Source organism: Scylla paramamosain, chromosome 26 (assembly GCF_035594125.1).
Source record: "Scylla paramamosain isolate STU-SP2022 chromosome 26, ASM3559412v1, whole genome shotgun sequence".
Taxonomy (NCBI): Eukaryota; Metazoa; Arthropoda; class Malacostraca; order Decapoda; family Portunidae; genus Scylla; species Scylla paramamosain.
Window position 1 is genome coordinate 18,686,591 of NC_087176.1, and position 16,234 is coordinate 18,702,824.

The 16,234-nt window shown below is 36.7% G+C and overlaps 1 protein-coding gene across 1 annotated transcript in view; it reads right to left on the bottom strand.

Moving 5' to 3' along the window:
* The window catches only part of LOC135113776 (dual specificity protein phosphatase 23-like), an 89,838-nt gene extending 74,735 nt beyond the window's left edge, over positions 1 to 15,103 (bottom strand). Inside the window, exon 1 of the mRNA XM_064029359.1 lies at positions 14,572 to 15,103. The gene's annotated coding sequence lies outside the window, so the exon portion shown is untranslated. The remainder of the gene's footprint in view (positions 1 to 14,571) is intronic.
* Positions 15,104 to 16,234: the final 1,131 nt, after the last annotated feature.

The window sequence follows — 16,234 nt, forward strand, 5'->3', positions numbered from 1 at the left end:
GTGAAGGATGTAGATGAGGAATCAGTGTTTAAAAATTTGGTATGTTTGGCTAAGTTGATTCTAATCTTACCTCACTCTAATGCTGAGACTGAAAGAATTTTTTCAATACTCACTGACACTAAACCGAAGAAAAGAAATAAAATGGGGCCAGAACTACTGAATGCTATTCTAGTAACAAAATCAAGCATGGTAGCAAAGAATGAAGATTGCAGAAATAAGCCAATTAGTGCTGAACACTACAATCTACATAATGCATCGATGTATGCATTCAAAGATATGTAGATCTCAATAAAACCCTTTTGTTTTGTTAAGAAAAGGAATAAGTAGTTTCTTTGGTGTCTGGTATGGGTTAAAAACAGTCATTGAATCATTTTTATGTGTTGATTTCTATAACCTTAAGGAAATGTGAGAGTGGTTTCTTCTGTTTCTGGTATGAGTCAAAATTGGTCATGAAATTACTTTTGTCATAATTGTTATTTACCATACGGTCATCATATAAATAAATACCTGCCAGTATTATGACAATTTGTTTTTCTCATCCTCAATCGTAGGGTAATGAAGGCAAATGTAGGGTAATTTCAGTACGTGTGTGGGGCGGAGACGTCTGTAGAGGTTGGCAACACTGCCTAAAACATGAAAATATAAAACATATAAAAACACTAAGGCAAAGCAAAGCAAAATGAGATGCAAAAACAAAACAAACAGCAGCAAATTAGTGGATAATAAAAAAAAATAAATACAAATGAGTAAATAACTATGCTGAAGTAAAACAGCCTATAGATACTAATGTAGAAGAGCAATAAAACTATGGGTGTAGTAATACCAGACAATGAACCTTGTGTGTTCTAGCTGAAGGAGTAGTGTGAACTGACAAGGGATAGCAGTGTGTGTGTTAGGTTGGTTACAGCCTCAGAACCCAAAGCTCTGAACTGAGTCTATAACAAATATATCTGTGATGATGACAATTGGTTATTTAATTCAGGTTTCAAGTGTTTAATGTAAATAGCTTCTAATGTTTTTATGTCTGTATATGCATCAGCTTTATGTAATATCTTGAAATCCTTCTCCAAAAAGCAGATGGTTGTGTGCATGTGAATATGTTCTTATTGTTGAAAAAGGAGGATGTTTCTGTGAACATATCGAGTTACCTTATGTTCACTGGTTCCATGTGTTAGATTCCTCTTTATTTCTCCAATATATCAAGCCTTACAGCTCAAACAAGTAAATTCATAAATGACGTTAAGAGATAAATCCAATAGGAATACTGTCTTTAAATAAAAAAAAAAAGGGGGCGGCAATGGTGTACATATTAGTAAAAATAAAAATAAACTTGTATCAGGTTATTGTGCTTTCTGTATGGTAGTGTGTCTCTTTCTAATAGCAATACAAATAAGTAAACAACTATGAAGTAAAACAGCCTATAGATACTAATGTAGAAGAGCAATAAAACTATGGGTGTAGTAATACCAGACAATGAACCTTGTGTGTTCCAGCTGAAGGAGTAGTGTGAACTGACAAGGGATAGCAGTGTGTGTGTTAGGTTGGTTACAGCCTCAGAACCCAAAGCTCTGAACTGAATTTATAACAAATATAACTGTGATGATGACAAATAGTTATTTAATTCAGGTTTCAAGTGTTTAATGTAAATAGCTTCTAATGTTTTTATGTCTGTATATGCATCAGCTTTATGTGATATCTTGAAATCCTTCTCCAAAAAACGGATGGTTGTGTGCATGTGAATATATTCTTATTGTTGAAAAAGGAGGATGTTTCTATGAATGTATCAAGTTACCCTTATGTTCACTGATTCCATGTGTTAGATTCCTCTTTATTTCTCCAATATATTGTGCCTTACAATTCGAACAAGTAAATTCATAAATGATGTTAAGAGATAAATCCAGTAGGAATACTGTCTTAAAAAAAAAAAAAAAAAAAAAAAAGGAGCAATGGTGTGCGTATTAGTAAAAAATAAAAATAAACTTGTGTCAGGTTATTGTGCTTTCATTATGATATTTTGTCTCTTTCTAATAGCAGTATAAATAAGTAAACAACTATGCTGAAGTAAAATGGGCTATAGATACTAATGTAGAGCAATAAAACTATGGGTGTAGTAATACCAGAAAATGAACCTTGTGTGTTCCAGCTGAAGGAGTAGTGTGAACTGACAAGGGATAGCAGTGTGTGTGTTAGGTTGGTTACAGCCTCAGAACCCAAAGCTCTGAACTGAATTTATAACAAATATAACTGTGATGATGGCAATTGGTTATTTAATTCAGGTTTCAAGTGTTTAATGTAAATAGCTTCTAATGTTTTTATGTCTGTATATGCTTCTTCATCCTTCCCTCCTTTATTTAAACCTGATGGCACCATTGCCATCTCATCTATTTCTAAAGTTTAACTCTGCTCAAAGCTTTGCTAAAAACTCTTACCTTGGATGAATCAGGGCTTGTTCCTCCCTCTCCTCCACCATCTGACTACTTTATGCTAGCCATTAAAATCCTTTGCAGTAATGTTTTCCATGCCCTCATTGATCTAAACCCTTGGAAGGCTTATGAACCTGATGGGGTCGCTTGTATTGTTCTCTGAAACTGTGCCTCTGTACTTGCACCTTGCCTAGTCAAATGCTTCTGACTCTGTCTATCATCTTGCTGGAAATTTGCCTAAATTCAGCCCGTTTCTAAAAAGTGTGACCATTCTAGTCCCTCAAGCTACTGTCTTACATCTTTAATTTCCTGTCTCTCTAAAGTTTTGAATCTCTCCTCAACATGAAGATTCTTAAACATCTACCACCTCACAACATTCTATCTGATGACCAGTATGGGTTCTATCAAGGCTGCTCTACTTGTGATCTTTTGGCTTTCCTTACTAAGTCTTGGTCATCCTCTTTCAGGGATTTTGGTGAAACTTTTGCTGTTGCCTGAGACAGCAAAAGCATTTGATAAGAGTCTGACACAAAACTTTGACTTCTAAACCACCCTCCTATGGCTTCTGTCCTTCTCTCTGTAACTTTATCTCAAGTTTCCTTACTGACCATTCTTTTGCTGCTGTGATAGATGGTCACTGTTCTCCTAAATCTATTAACAGTGGTGTTTCTCAGGGTTCCATCCTGTCACCTACTCTCTTCCTATTATTAATCAATGATCTTCTAAACAAAACTTCTTTTCCTATCCACTCCTATGCTGATGGTACCACCATGCACTTTTTCACATCTTTTCATAAACGTCCAACCCTTCAGGAAGTAAACAGTTCATCCAGGGAAGACACAGAAAGCCTGACTTCTGATCTCTCTAAAATTTCTGATTGGGGCAAAGGAAACTTAGTATTGTTCAATGCCTCAAAAACTCAATTCCTCCATCTATCAACTTGACACAACCTTCCAGACAACTAAACCCTCTTCTTCAGTGACACTCAACTGTCCCCATCTTTTACACTGATCATCCTCAGTCTGTCCTTTACTTATAATCTAAACTGGAAACTTCACATCTCATCTCTAGCTAAAACAGCTTCAGTGAATTTAGGCGTTCTGAATTGTCTCCACCAGTTTTTCTCCCCCTCCCCCCAGCTGCTCACTCTGTATAAGAGCCTTATCCATCCATGTATGGAGTATGGTTCACATGTATGGGGATTCCACTCATACCGCTCTTTTAAATGGGTGGAACCAAATGCTTCTCATCTTAACTACTCTCCTCTAACTGACTGTCTTCAGCCTCTCTCTCATCACTGTAATGTTGCATCTCTTGCTATCTTTTACTGCTATTTTCATGCCAACTGCTCTTCTGATCTTGCTAACTGCATGTCTCCCCTCCTCCCATGGTCTTGTTGCACAAGACTTTCTTCTTTCTCTTACACCTGTTCTGCCCACCTCTAATGCAAAAATTAACCAGTATTCTCAGTCATTCATCCTTTTTCTGGTAAACTCTGGAACTCTCTGCCTGCTTCTGTATTTCCATCATCCTATGATTTCAACTCTTTGAAGAGGGAGGTTTCAAGACATCCAGTAATCTTTGACCACCGCTTTTGTCTCTGTTCAGGGACCAGCATCTCAGTGGGCCCTTTATATATATATATATATATATATATATATATATATATATATATATATATATATATATATATATATATATATATATATATATATATATATATATATATATATATATATATATATATATATATATATATATATATATATATATATATATATATATATATATATATATATATATATATATATATATATATATATATATATTTTTTTTTTTTTTTTTGTTTTTGTTTCTGGCTGGTGCTTCTACATGGAAAAAAAAAAAACTTCAAAACTTTTGTTTCACTCTAGATTCCTTTTTAATTGCTTATTTAAACTGATTTACATATAAATATGAGGAGTTAAAAATAAATAAATAAATAAAACCCGAAAACTGAATAAACTCCCGAAAAATAAATAAAACTCAATAAAAATAATAGAACCTCCCCAAAAAACTTTTTCTTTTTTAAACCCAGGTTTTTTACAACTATGGATATTAGTGAGGAGGGACTTAATATCAAAACTAGCCATTACAGTGTTATGAACTTCTAATTTACTTATTTCTTTAACAAAATCATAAGAATTTTTTTTTATGGTAAATTAATTTCATGTTAATGGTGAAACATTGCTACTTCAATAAATGAAGAATTCCTAGTTTGTCCCTGTTCATCTCATCTCTCTCTCTCTCTCTCTCTCTCTCTCTCTCTCTCTCTCTCTCTCTCTCTCTCTCTCTATATATATATATATATATATATATATATATATATATATATATATATATATATATATATATATATATATATATATATATATATATATATATATATATATATATATATATATATATATATATATATATATATATATATATATATATATATATATATATATATATATATATATATATATATATATATATATATATATATATATATATATATATATATATATATATATATATATATATATATATATATATATATACTGTATATGGTATAATTTATTATAATGTGATCATCAACAGTTCACACATAACTATTGTAGAACCAGACTAACTTGGTACTCAGGGTGTTGGCTGTTCCTGTCTCACATTGTTGTCACGATAGATGTTGTCGATAGAAATATGAAAACCTATCTCTCTCTCTCACTCATACTGTCATCCTTTGCCTTAATTATTAAAAAAATTATAAGTTATATACAACTGCATGTTTTTTTCTTAATGGCTTTCAATTTGATGATGGAATAACAATGCTGTGTATCTTCTGCTACACTTGGCAATGCATATAGGTTGTGTGGCATTGCTGTTCTAGTGTCCTTGAAATATGAATCCCTCAGGCCGTGCTCTACTGGCTATGGTCAGGTCAGGTTATTCCTGGCTTGAGGTGGCAACAGCACAGAAAGGTACAGCCTACACCCTGATTACCAAGCTAGTCTGGTTCCACTATAATAAAGCCAAGACAAACTATTTCTTCACCATTTCTGGTATTCACTGAGCAGTGGGTGCAGGACACACCTTTCTCATTAGATTTCAGTTTCATGTTGGTTATTCAGTGTTTTCTCATACTTTATTATCAAGTCAACAAATAGAACACCATTGGGTTTAAGGAAAGTTATTTCTATATATAGCTTATACGAAATTAAACATAAGAAAAAAAAGGTTAAAATAACAATAACAATGTAATATTATCTCACAAGTGAAATGTGATCAGAGTTATGTTCTCTCCCAGCGGCAAGTCCTCACCTGTATGTTCTGCACTGTCACCATTACACAGTTACAATGTTAACAATTTTGATAAAGCATTAGATTAGAATCTAGAAATGATAAACTACCTCGATTAGACTATATATGTTTTACGGTCTAAATACAAGAAAAACAATTAAATTACCAGGAGTAAATGTGCTGAACATCACAATAATTATATTTACAATAAGTAACTAGCACATACAGTGATATAATACTTTATACTCACTCATGGAGTAAGTTTTGATGCTCTGTTATCACTTGCTATACTCGTTTACTTGCTGCACTCGTATCATAAAATATTTTAGACAATGGAACATTAGTAATTTATCAATAAAACTCCATAACAATGTTGATAATGCATAAAATCCATATATATAAAAGATGGTGGTAGGACTAAATACTTACCCAGAGAATAAACTCTTGTTTACTTGCTCCATTTCAAATGTAACATGTTCCAGACAATGAAGCAATAATAATTTGTCATTAAAACTCCATACAGTCAATAAAATTTCATACAGTTATTGATTTCCATCCAAATTGTTCTCAGGAGCAATTTTGCTCCTGTCCAAATTTCTCCAGGGAGTAATTTGGAGGGTGGGAGCGATTTGGCAGTGTCATGCCAAATCTCTCCTATGTCCAAATTTTTCCCGGGAATAATTTGAATGGTGGGAGCGATTTGGCACTGTCGTGCCAAATCTCTCCTGGGTCCAAATTTTTCCCAGAAGTAATTTGGAGGGTGAAAGTGATTTAGCAGTGTCATACCAAATCTCTCCTGGATCCAAATTTCTCCTGGGAGAAACTTGGACAATAGGAATGATTTGGCAGTGTCGTCCCAAATCTCTCCCAGGTCCAAATTTTTCCTGGGAGAGATTTGGCATGACACTGGGATCATGCAACTCCACAAGTGCCTTTGGAATTCACAATCATTAATATTTACAATAATTCCTACTTACATTGCCATTGAAGATTGACATGATGATATAGTATACTTACTGTTGTGTACATCTGTAAAAGTTTTAGACAGCGCCCTCCTATTGTTAACTCTCAAATCTGCTTTGAAAACAAAGGTACCTCCCAGAGCCTAAGTCCACAAATTGTGTGCACAGCATGGCTCCTTTCACACACTGAGCCCTGGAACACTTCCTATGTGCCTCAGGAAGTAGTTCATACATGAGTGAAATATATGAATTTTTTTTGTCCATGCACAACCTCACCTAGTTCGTTGTATTGAAAGTATTGAATGATAAGCATTTTATGATGAGTATTTTGTTGTGAGGCACATTTTATTTGTGAGATATATAAAGGAGGGTATTGTTTCATGCTGCACCATCAGGGAAGGAGTCATAGTGCCATGCCAGTGTGACTTTAGCCATCATCATGGAAACTTTAGAAGATTGTGATCTATGTCTGTTGTTAAACCTTTGAAAATGGCAGCTTTTATCTTCACAACCTTGAAGTTTAGCAGTATTTCCTCTCTTGGTGAGTGCTAATGGATTTTATTTCTTACATGGACTTACATGGACAATTTCCTGGAAAAGGCAATAGCGAGTCTGTGATTCCAGTATGGCAGTTTCAACATTATTAGCTTGTTGGCCACATGTGGTGGTTATCTGTGCTTGGCAGCTAAATTTCAATTCTTAATTTTTTCAGTATTTATCAAGTCTAGCCTCAAAATTCTTCAAGTCAGCACACACTACCCACTTTGGCAAGTCATTCCAGTTGTTCACCACTCGCTGAGGGAATGAATATTTCCTCAAGTTGTGCTCAAGACTTATTAATCTTCCTTGAATTCCCACGAGTATTAGTATGATCTCTCATTTCAAAAGTCCTCTGGTGTATTCCTTGTCATATTTCCTATTTGTGATCTTGTACATGTACATTTATATTTGGTCATCTTGAGCTCTTCTGTATGCCAGAGTTGGTAGGTTTGGCCTCCTCAGTCTATCCTTGTAGGTCATGTCTCCTAGGTGAGGCACCAGCTGGACATTCTCCACTGCCTCAATATCCTTCACCACATAGGGGCACCTTATGTGGTTAGCATACTTGAGATGTGGTCTCACTAATGCTGTAAACAATAACTTGAATGTTTCAGGGTCCATATGTTTAAATGTTCTTCTTATGAGTCCCACAATCTTGTTTGCTTTACTGATCTTTTCAGCCAGATAGTCAGAGAATGCCAGCTTGCCATCAATGACGACACCTATATCCTTCTCTGTTTCTGTTCTTGCAATAATCTCATGTATACTATATCCAACATCTTCAACACTAGTTCTTCCAATCCTCATGTATTTGCTCTTATCAGGATGGAAACTGAGCAGCCACTTCTCTGCCCAATTTTTAAGTTCATCCAGATCTTCCTGCAGTTTATTACAATCCTCTGAATTTTCAATCTTTCTATAATCTTTGTATCACTTGCATATGGAAATATTTCACTCCCATTATTGACTGCATCAGGCAGGTCATTTATGAACAATATGAAAAGCAGTGGACCCAACACAAAATCCTGGTGAACTCCACTACTCACATTTTTCCATTCAGATGCCTCACCATTCACCATAACCCTCTACCTTTCTGTTTCGAAGCTCTGGATCCACTTTAATACCCCGCCCTTGATATTATAACTGGATACCTTCACTATCAAACATTTATGTGGCACTCTGTCAAAAGCCTTCATGAAGTCCAAGTAAACCACATCAACAGCCAAGTTATTGTCAACTGCCTCAGTCCAAAAGTCAAGTACCTTGGTGAGTTGAAGCACCGTCATTCTGCCAGATATGAATCCAAACTATTTAGTACTGAAGTGTTTGTTCTTCATATACAAAATTATTTCCTCCCTCAGCAATGACTCCATTACTGTACACAGAATGCTAGTGAGGCTGACTGGTCTGCAGTTTTCTGGATTGCTTCTGTCCCTCTTCTTAAAGATTGTTGTCATATTGGCAATCTTCCAATCATTCAGTACCACTCCTTCTTGTAATGAGCTGTTGAAAAAAATACATAGGAGCTCCAGCAATTCTTTCTTTTAGCTCCATGATTACTCTTGGGTGTAACCCGTCAAGTAACGGTGATTTGTTTTATTTTGAGCTTTTACAGTACCTTCTCTATCTTTTCTCTGGTTATGTTGATATAATCTAGTCTGGGTACATCTCTTTGCAGGGCTGATGGCAATTCCCCTTTGGGTTCCTCAATAAATACACTTGCAAATTGCTCTGAGAGTGAATTTGCTTTCTCATTACTGGTAATCTTTTAAGTTTTCACAGTATCTCAGTATAGTTCACCAATACTAGACTTCATTTTTGTTTTTGTTGTTACATACCTCCAAAAAACTTTGGGATTCTCTTTAACATGCTTTGCAACTTCTCTCTCCTTGATTACTTAAGCATCTATACTCCATCTCAACACCCTGGTAAGTACCTTGTGTGTTGCCCTCTCTCTTTGCCTTTTTAAGTCTCTTTTTTACCAGTTTTCTATTTATTGTAACATTTTTGTTGGTCCCTTTTCTTGTCTTTTCCCCCAACCTGTTTCTTTCATATACACTCTTCTGTCACTGTCTGTATTTTATTACAAAATTTAGTCCATTTTCTTCTGTATCAGAATCTTTTCTGAAGTATTGTAACAAGTCAACATCCAATTTTCTTTTCATTAGTTGATAGTCAGCCTTCTCATACAAAGACTTGTTTCTTCAACACATCCTTCACTTCCTGCAAATCAACACTCACAAAAATGCAGGCATGGTCACTTCTTCCTAAGGGGACCGTCAACCTTAATATCCTCTAAAATTTTTCATCATTAGTGAAAAGAAGGTCAAGAGTATTACAAATACTGTCACCTCTGATTCAGGTTACACTGTGAATGTGTTGGGTAAGGAAACAGTCTCTCACTTTCTCAATGAAGAGAGTGCTGAAATCTGCTGCTCCACAATCTTTTATATAATTACTCTATCTGATGTATGGAAGATTGAAATCTAATAATAATATTTTATATTGCACATTTATATCACTGACTTCTTTCAGTAACTGCAGTAAGTTATTATTATTCATATCACAATTTGGACTTCTATAAATAGACACCACTAGTAGATTTCCACCAGTGTAACATATCTCAACACAGCAGTATTCATAAAACTTTGTCTTCAGTTCTCCTGTGTGGAACTGCATTCCTTTCACAGAGAGGGAGAGGGTTTTGTACAAACCCTCTCCCTCTCTGTGAATTTTTTTTTTTTTCAATTATGTCACATCCATCTAAAAGATACTCAACCGTGTTCCTTTCATACCTGTAGTTTCTTGGCTTTACCTCTTATAATGCAACAACATGTGATGGGTTCTCCATTTTCTCAATTTCCTGTGATTTAACTCCAGTTTCTTATCAATGTTACATGTATCTACATTACTGAATAAAATACTTATATCCTTATTACTTACTTTTTTCATATGTACATCATGCTGTATTCCTGTAGTGATGGAACCTGGGGACTGTGATCCCCTTGTGGATCTTAGTTCCTGGTTTCTAGTTCTACCATCCTGCTTTGTCTTACTTGATCTTTGACTCCCCCTGTAGTGATGACTGGTGCAACTGGAGTTTCTGTAGCAATGTTTGCTAGTCCAGACATCCCTGACTTCACAATTTCCCAGTTCCATGGTGGCTCCACTACTACATGTTTCCCTTTCCCTGTGGTTTCCAAGTTTTTTTGTTCCTTTTGCAAAGAGAGTTCACCCCCTTTTCCTCTTGTGAGATCATGGGCAATTCTTATATTCACGAATGCACTGTTTCCTTGTAGGTTTTTCAAATTTCTGAATATTGCCTGTTTTACTGTTGTCTCTTTGTTTCACTAGCAGTGGCCTAGGTTTATCACCTGTGGCATTTGCTATGTCAAGCCTAAACACAAGGAATTTAGTATTGCCATATTCTGCCTCACATAACTATCAAATTCTTCACATTTTTTTTTGTCATGTTCTATCCTCTCTCCCACCACTTGGAAAGATTATGTTGTGCCATAAATAACCATGTTATTCTCCCTCTCACGCATGTCACTTACCTCCTTGAAAAGTAGTCAATGTTGCTAATACCTTGGGCAGGAAGCAGGTCAAGACGGCCCCTAACCACAACGGCCCTCCCCCACGGCCCCGTGTTTACCAGGACGGCCGCGTGTTTACCAGGACGGCCCCATTTTGTAGGACGATAATAATAATTTACATGTATTTATTACATTCTCCTGTACATGTCCAATCTTCTAGAGAGACGTAGAATACAATACAATGTGTGTGTGTGTGTGTGTGTGTGTGTGTGTGTGTGTGTGTGTGTGTGTGTGTGTGTGTGTGTGTGTGTGTGTGTGTGTGTGTGTGTGTGTGTGTGTGTGTGTGTGCGTGCCCATTCCATTCAGAGAGAGAGAGAGAGAGAGAGAGAGAGAGAGAGAGAGAGAGAGAGAGAGAGAGAGAGAGAGAGAGAGAGAGAGAGAGAGAGAGAGAGAGAGAGAGAGAGAGAGAGAGAGAGAGAGAGAGAGAGAGAGAGAGAGAGAGAGAGAGAGAGAGGCGAGGTCATGTCAAAAGCTGTTCTGTTGGTGGAATCATTATTTTTAAAGCCTCATCATGACGACACCAAGCCATCGCTCTGTTCGCCCTAAACAGCCCGCAGCTGCACTTTGTGTAGTTTGTGACAGGGTGGTCACTGGCCGTCACCATACACTCCAGTGTGATAACTGTTCAAGGTAACTTATTTGTTGTTATTTCCATTATATACTGTCACTAATGTTTTATATATATATATATATATATATATATATATATATATATATATATATATATATATATATATATATATATATATATATATATTGTACGAAATAAAACCACAACGTGCAAAGCTACTGTAATTCAAGATGGTGAAACCTTCACAGCTGGTCTCCACAATCACTGCCACCCCGCTCAACCAGGAAAACAGAAGGCCATTAAGATCGTTGCTGATATAAAGAATAAGGCAAGAGAAGATGTGTTTAGGTCAGCAGCAGCAATTGTGGAAGACGTAATATTGAAAGAAATAAAACCTGAAGACCCTGAGGCCAGTGTACCAAAACCTGGATTACTTATTCGTCGGGCCAACCAACTTCGACAAGCAATGCGTCCCGAGGATCCAAAGGACCTTGAATTTGACACTTCAGAAAACTTTCTTCCACCTAACTTCCTCCAACGAGACATTTATGTTGATGAAGCCAGACATTTGCTATTCGCTATAACCCAGCAGCTAGAAGTGCTTAAGAAGGCAAGAACATGGTACATGGATGCTACTTTTAAGATTGTTTCAAAGCCTTTTTACCAGCTGTTCTCCATCCATGCATTTGTGAGAGGAGAAGACAAAGATACGAAACAGGTACCTTTGTTATTTGCTTTCATGTCACATAGACGCACCAAAGACTACAAAGCGGTCATGAACGCTGTTAAAGAACTGATACCAGAAAACAAACTCCAGAAGGCTGTAGCCGACTTTGAGCGGGCTATGTGGAAAGGCATACAAGCGATTTTCCCTCATATTCATGTGAGTGGATGCCTGTTCCACTGGGCACAGTGTATCTGGAGAAAGACACAGGATCTTGGACTCGCCGTTGCGTACAAAGAGAAGGGTTCCATACAGAGTTTCATAATATGCAAACTGTTTGCCCTGCCATGTTTGCCACAAGAACACATACAAGCAGCATTTAGTAAACTGAATGATGCTGCACCACCTGCTGTACAACCACTATGTCATTACATTAGCAAAACATGGATTGACAGCACTCTCTGGCCGCCAGCAGCTTGGAGTGTCTATGGGAAGTCAGTGAGAACAAATAACGATGTCGAAGGGTGGCACAGACGGATTAACGAAAAAGCCCGGAACCATTCTCACCAACTCTACAAATTAGTCCCCCTGCTGCACCATGAGTCACAACTCGTAACCCTGCAACTTCGCCTGGTAAGAGAGGGGAAATTAAGAAGATACAAGAGGAAAAGAACAACAACTACAGAAGGGAAACTATTCAAGCTCTGAGAGAGTTATGAGACGGGTGAAATATCCACATCTTCTCTTCTTAGGAAATGTTCTAGGCTGCTTGGTGTGTAGGCCTAGGTGAATTGATTTTTAATGCAATAAAATGTGTAATTTTAGATCTTTTAAAAAATTATTACTTCCTATTGTATTTTATGTCTCTCTAGAAGATTGGACATATACAGAAGCCCCGATTTATATTATTATATGTACGTATGTATGTATGTGTGAGAATTGAGAATGTAATAAATACGTGTGAATTATTATTATCGTCCTACAAAATGGGGCCATCCTGGTAAACACGGGGCCGTGGGGGAGGGTGGTCGTGGAGGGCCGTCGTGGTTAGGGGCCGTCTTGACTAGAACTCCCTTGGGCACCTTCTGTTGTCAAGTTCCTGGCATTGGGCTTATCAGGATCACCATCTTATACTCTCCCAATCAATTCAGCCATTTTAGCTTCTAATGATCCCAGCCTTCTTATAATTTCTTTGCTGTCAGTGATGCCTTTCTCTATTATTTTCTTGGATTTAACTTCCCTTGCCTCAAGCATCCAAACTCTTTTCAAGTATCTTGTTTTCCTCCTGATCCTTGCACATTTCATCTTTAATATCCTTCCCTAGAACTTCCAAATGTTCATCTGCTACACCACTTCATGTTGTTCTGATTCTAGTTTACTCATTCTTTTACATAACTCAACACATCCCCTTTTACAGTAGCTACAATACCAGCTTATTTGTGACCCTGTGTCTACATCCTTAATGTATTCATAAACTGCCTCAGGGATATTCTCACACTCAATATGGAACCACACATCATAAGCCTCACATGCCACTGCTTTATGATTATTAATGACTTGTATTTCACATTTTCTGCAATCATTCATATGATCATAGTCCTCGTATGGTTTGTTTACACTTGATCGTGTCTTGACCCATGTTTTCTCCATCTTGACTCCAGGCCACACTTATGTCCTTATTATATCCTTCAGCTGCACTGTTTTGCTATTTTGTCTAGTTCACACTGTTCCTTAGACCTTAATGATATTTACCTCCACCAGTGGTGACCACTCTCAAATTCATATGTCCATGTAATTTTAGCAAAAACTTTCTGGAGCTTATCAAAGCACATCCATCGATACGACAACACATCAGGTAACAATTTCAGATGCCAGCCGTGAGGAATAAGGGGTGAGTGTCACGGTACATACTGGTTAGGTCTGGTAATGTTAGGTTAAGTTATATGAGGTTAGGTTAGTGTCCTTAAGGGAGCATCCAGTGAAGTGAGGTGAAGCCCCCCAGTTAGGTTGGGTTAGGTTATGGTAGGTTAGATTAGGTTAGATAATGCTAGTGTTCTTAAGGGGGATCCAGGGGGCAGCAAAGTTCCCCCTGATTAGGTTTGAAAATTTCCCACTTGTCAAAACATGGTATCTCATCCTTACTTCTCATGAATGTCCAAATTTGCTTTAATTTGGCTTCACCCACCATAAAACCTCTCTTTCTACATCTCCCAACAAAACCTCCGATTCCCCATAGGTCTCCCAAACTTGTTGGAGGGGGAGGGTAGGATTTATGTGACGGAGTTATTGTAGATTTTTACCTTAACAATTAAGGTAAATGGAATTAAGGACTTAAAACAGGTAAATGGAATTAAGGACTTAAAACAATGACTTTTAATAATTAATCTGCTTATATTTTTATCACAAATATGTAAAGGCAAAGGTGAAACAAAACAAGGAAAACTTCATTAGCAAAATAAACAACAGATTACTCAAAAAACTATGCAAAACTTACCGGTAATGTTTTCTCTGCCCAACTGGGACGGGCAATTGTTTCTTTTTTTTTTTTTTTTTTTTGCTTTCACAGTGTAAGAATACGGTGTGTTAAGTAATGCCTGTCAGTGACTCCTCTATGACCACTCGCTTACTCAGGATACAAGAGAGACTATACAGCACAGACAGGAGACAGTCACGGTTATGTTCTGCTGAGCCACCATTCTCTTCAGCAATACGCTGCCCAGCACACAGCACAATAGTGCACGAAGTAATATAATTCACGGGCAGGATCTCAGGCGGCGGCGCTACACTACTTAAAAGTTATTCTTGAGAGAGAGAGAGAGAGAGAGAGAGAGAGAGAGGTCGCCTTTACAACGGCACATCTATGTTGTTTACTTCAACTTTATCCCTATAGATGCTGGTTTCTTCTTTTCTCTTGTATTCTACATTTAGTACAACACTTGCTTGTAGTGCTGTGCATGGGTGAAGAGGAATAGAGGCCCATGTTGCCGCTGCAGTCCTCGGGATAGTGTTGCTCAAGAATGGGCAGCGTCAGTGTTGCCAACCTCTACAGACGTCTCCGCCCCACACACGTACTGAAATTACCCTACATTTGCCTTCATTACCCTACGATTGAGGATGAAAAAAACAAATTGTCATAATACTGGCAGGTATTTATTTATATGATGACCGTATGGTATATAACAATTATGACAAAAGTAATTTCATGACCAATTTTGACTCATACCAGAAACAGAAGAAACCACTTTCACATTTCCTTAAGGTTATAGAAATCAACACATAAAAATGATTCAATGACTGTTTTTAACCCATACCAGACACCAAAGAAACTACTTATTCCTTTTCTTAACAAAACAAAAGGGTTTTATTGAGATCTACATATCTTTGAATGCATACATCGATGCATTATTGTAGATTGTAGTGTTCAGCACTAATTGGCTTATTTCTGTAATCTTCATTCTTTGCTACCATGCTTGATTTTGTTACTAGAATAGCATTCAGTAGTTCTGGCCCCATTTTATTTCTTTTCTTCGTTTTAGTGTCAGTGAGTATTGAAAAAATTCTTTCAGTCTCAGCATTAGAGTGAGGTAAGATTAGAATCAACTTAGCCAAACATACCAAATTTTTAAACACTGATTCCTCATCTACATCCTTCACACCAGACAAGAAAACCCAAAACTCAGCATCTGTTTTCTTCTTCAGCTCTGTTATTTCTTCTTCATTAAAATAAACTGGTAATTTTCTCCATTCTTCATCAACATCATTATTTTGATCTAATAAATGACTATATTTCTGTTTGAGGAGACTAAGAGAGGGAAGCCTACGTCTACTTTGCAAATCTAGTGCTACTGATGGTTGGACAAATTCTACTTCATGAAAGAAAGAGTCATCTAGTGGCAACCTTTTTTTTTTTATCTCCTCTAGAGCTGACTTATAAAAACACAAACATCTGGTTCTGAAATCAGTTACATGATCAACTTTAAGGTTTTCTTGTTTGAGTATATCATCACACTTTATTCCTAGGAAGACTTCAGATACTGGGAGGAGATAATCCAAATTCAGAGGCTCCCGGGCATTACATATCTCCCGGGCATTACATAACTATGGGAATAGACAATAAAAAAAAGTATATTTTCTTAGTATAATTCCTATTCATTTAC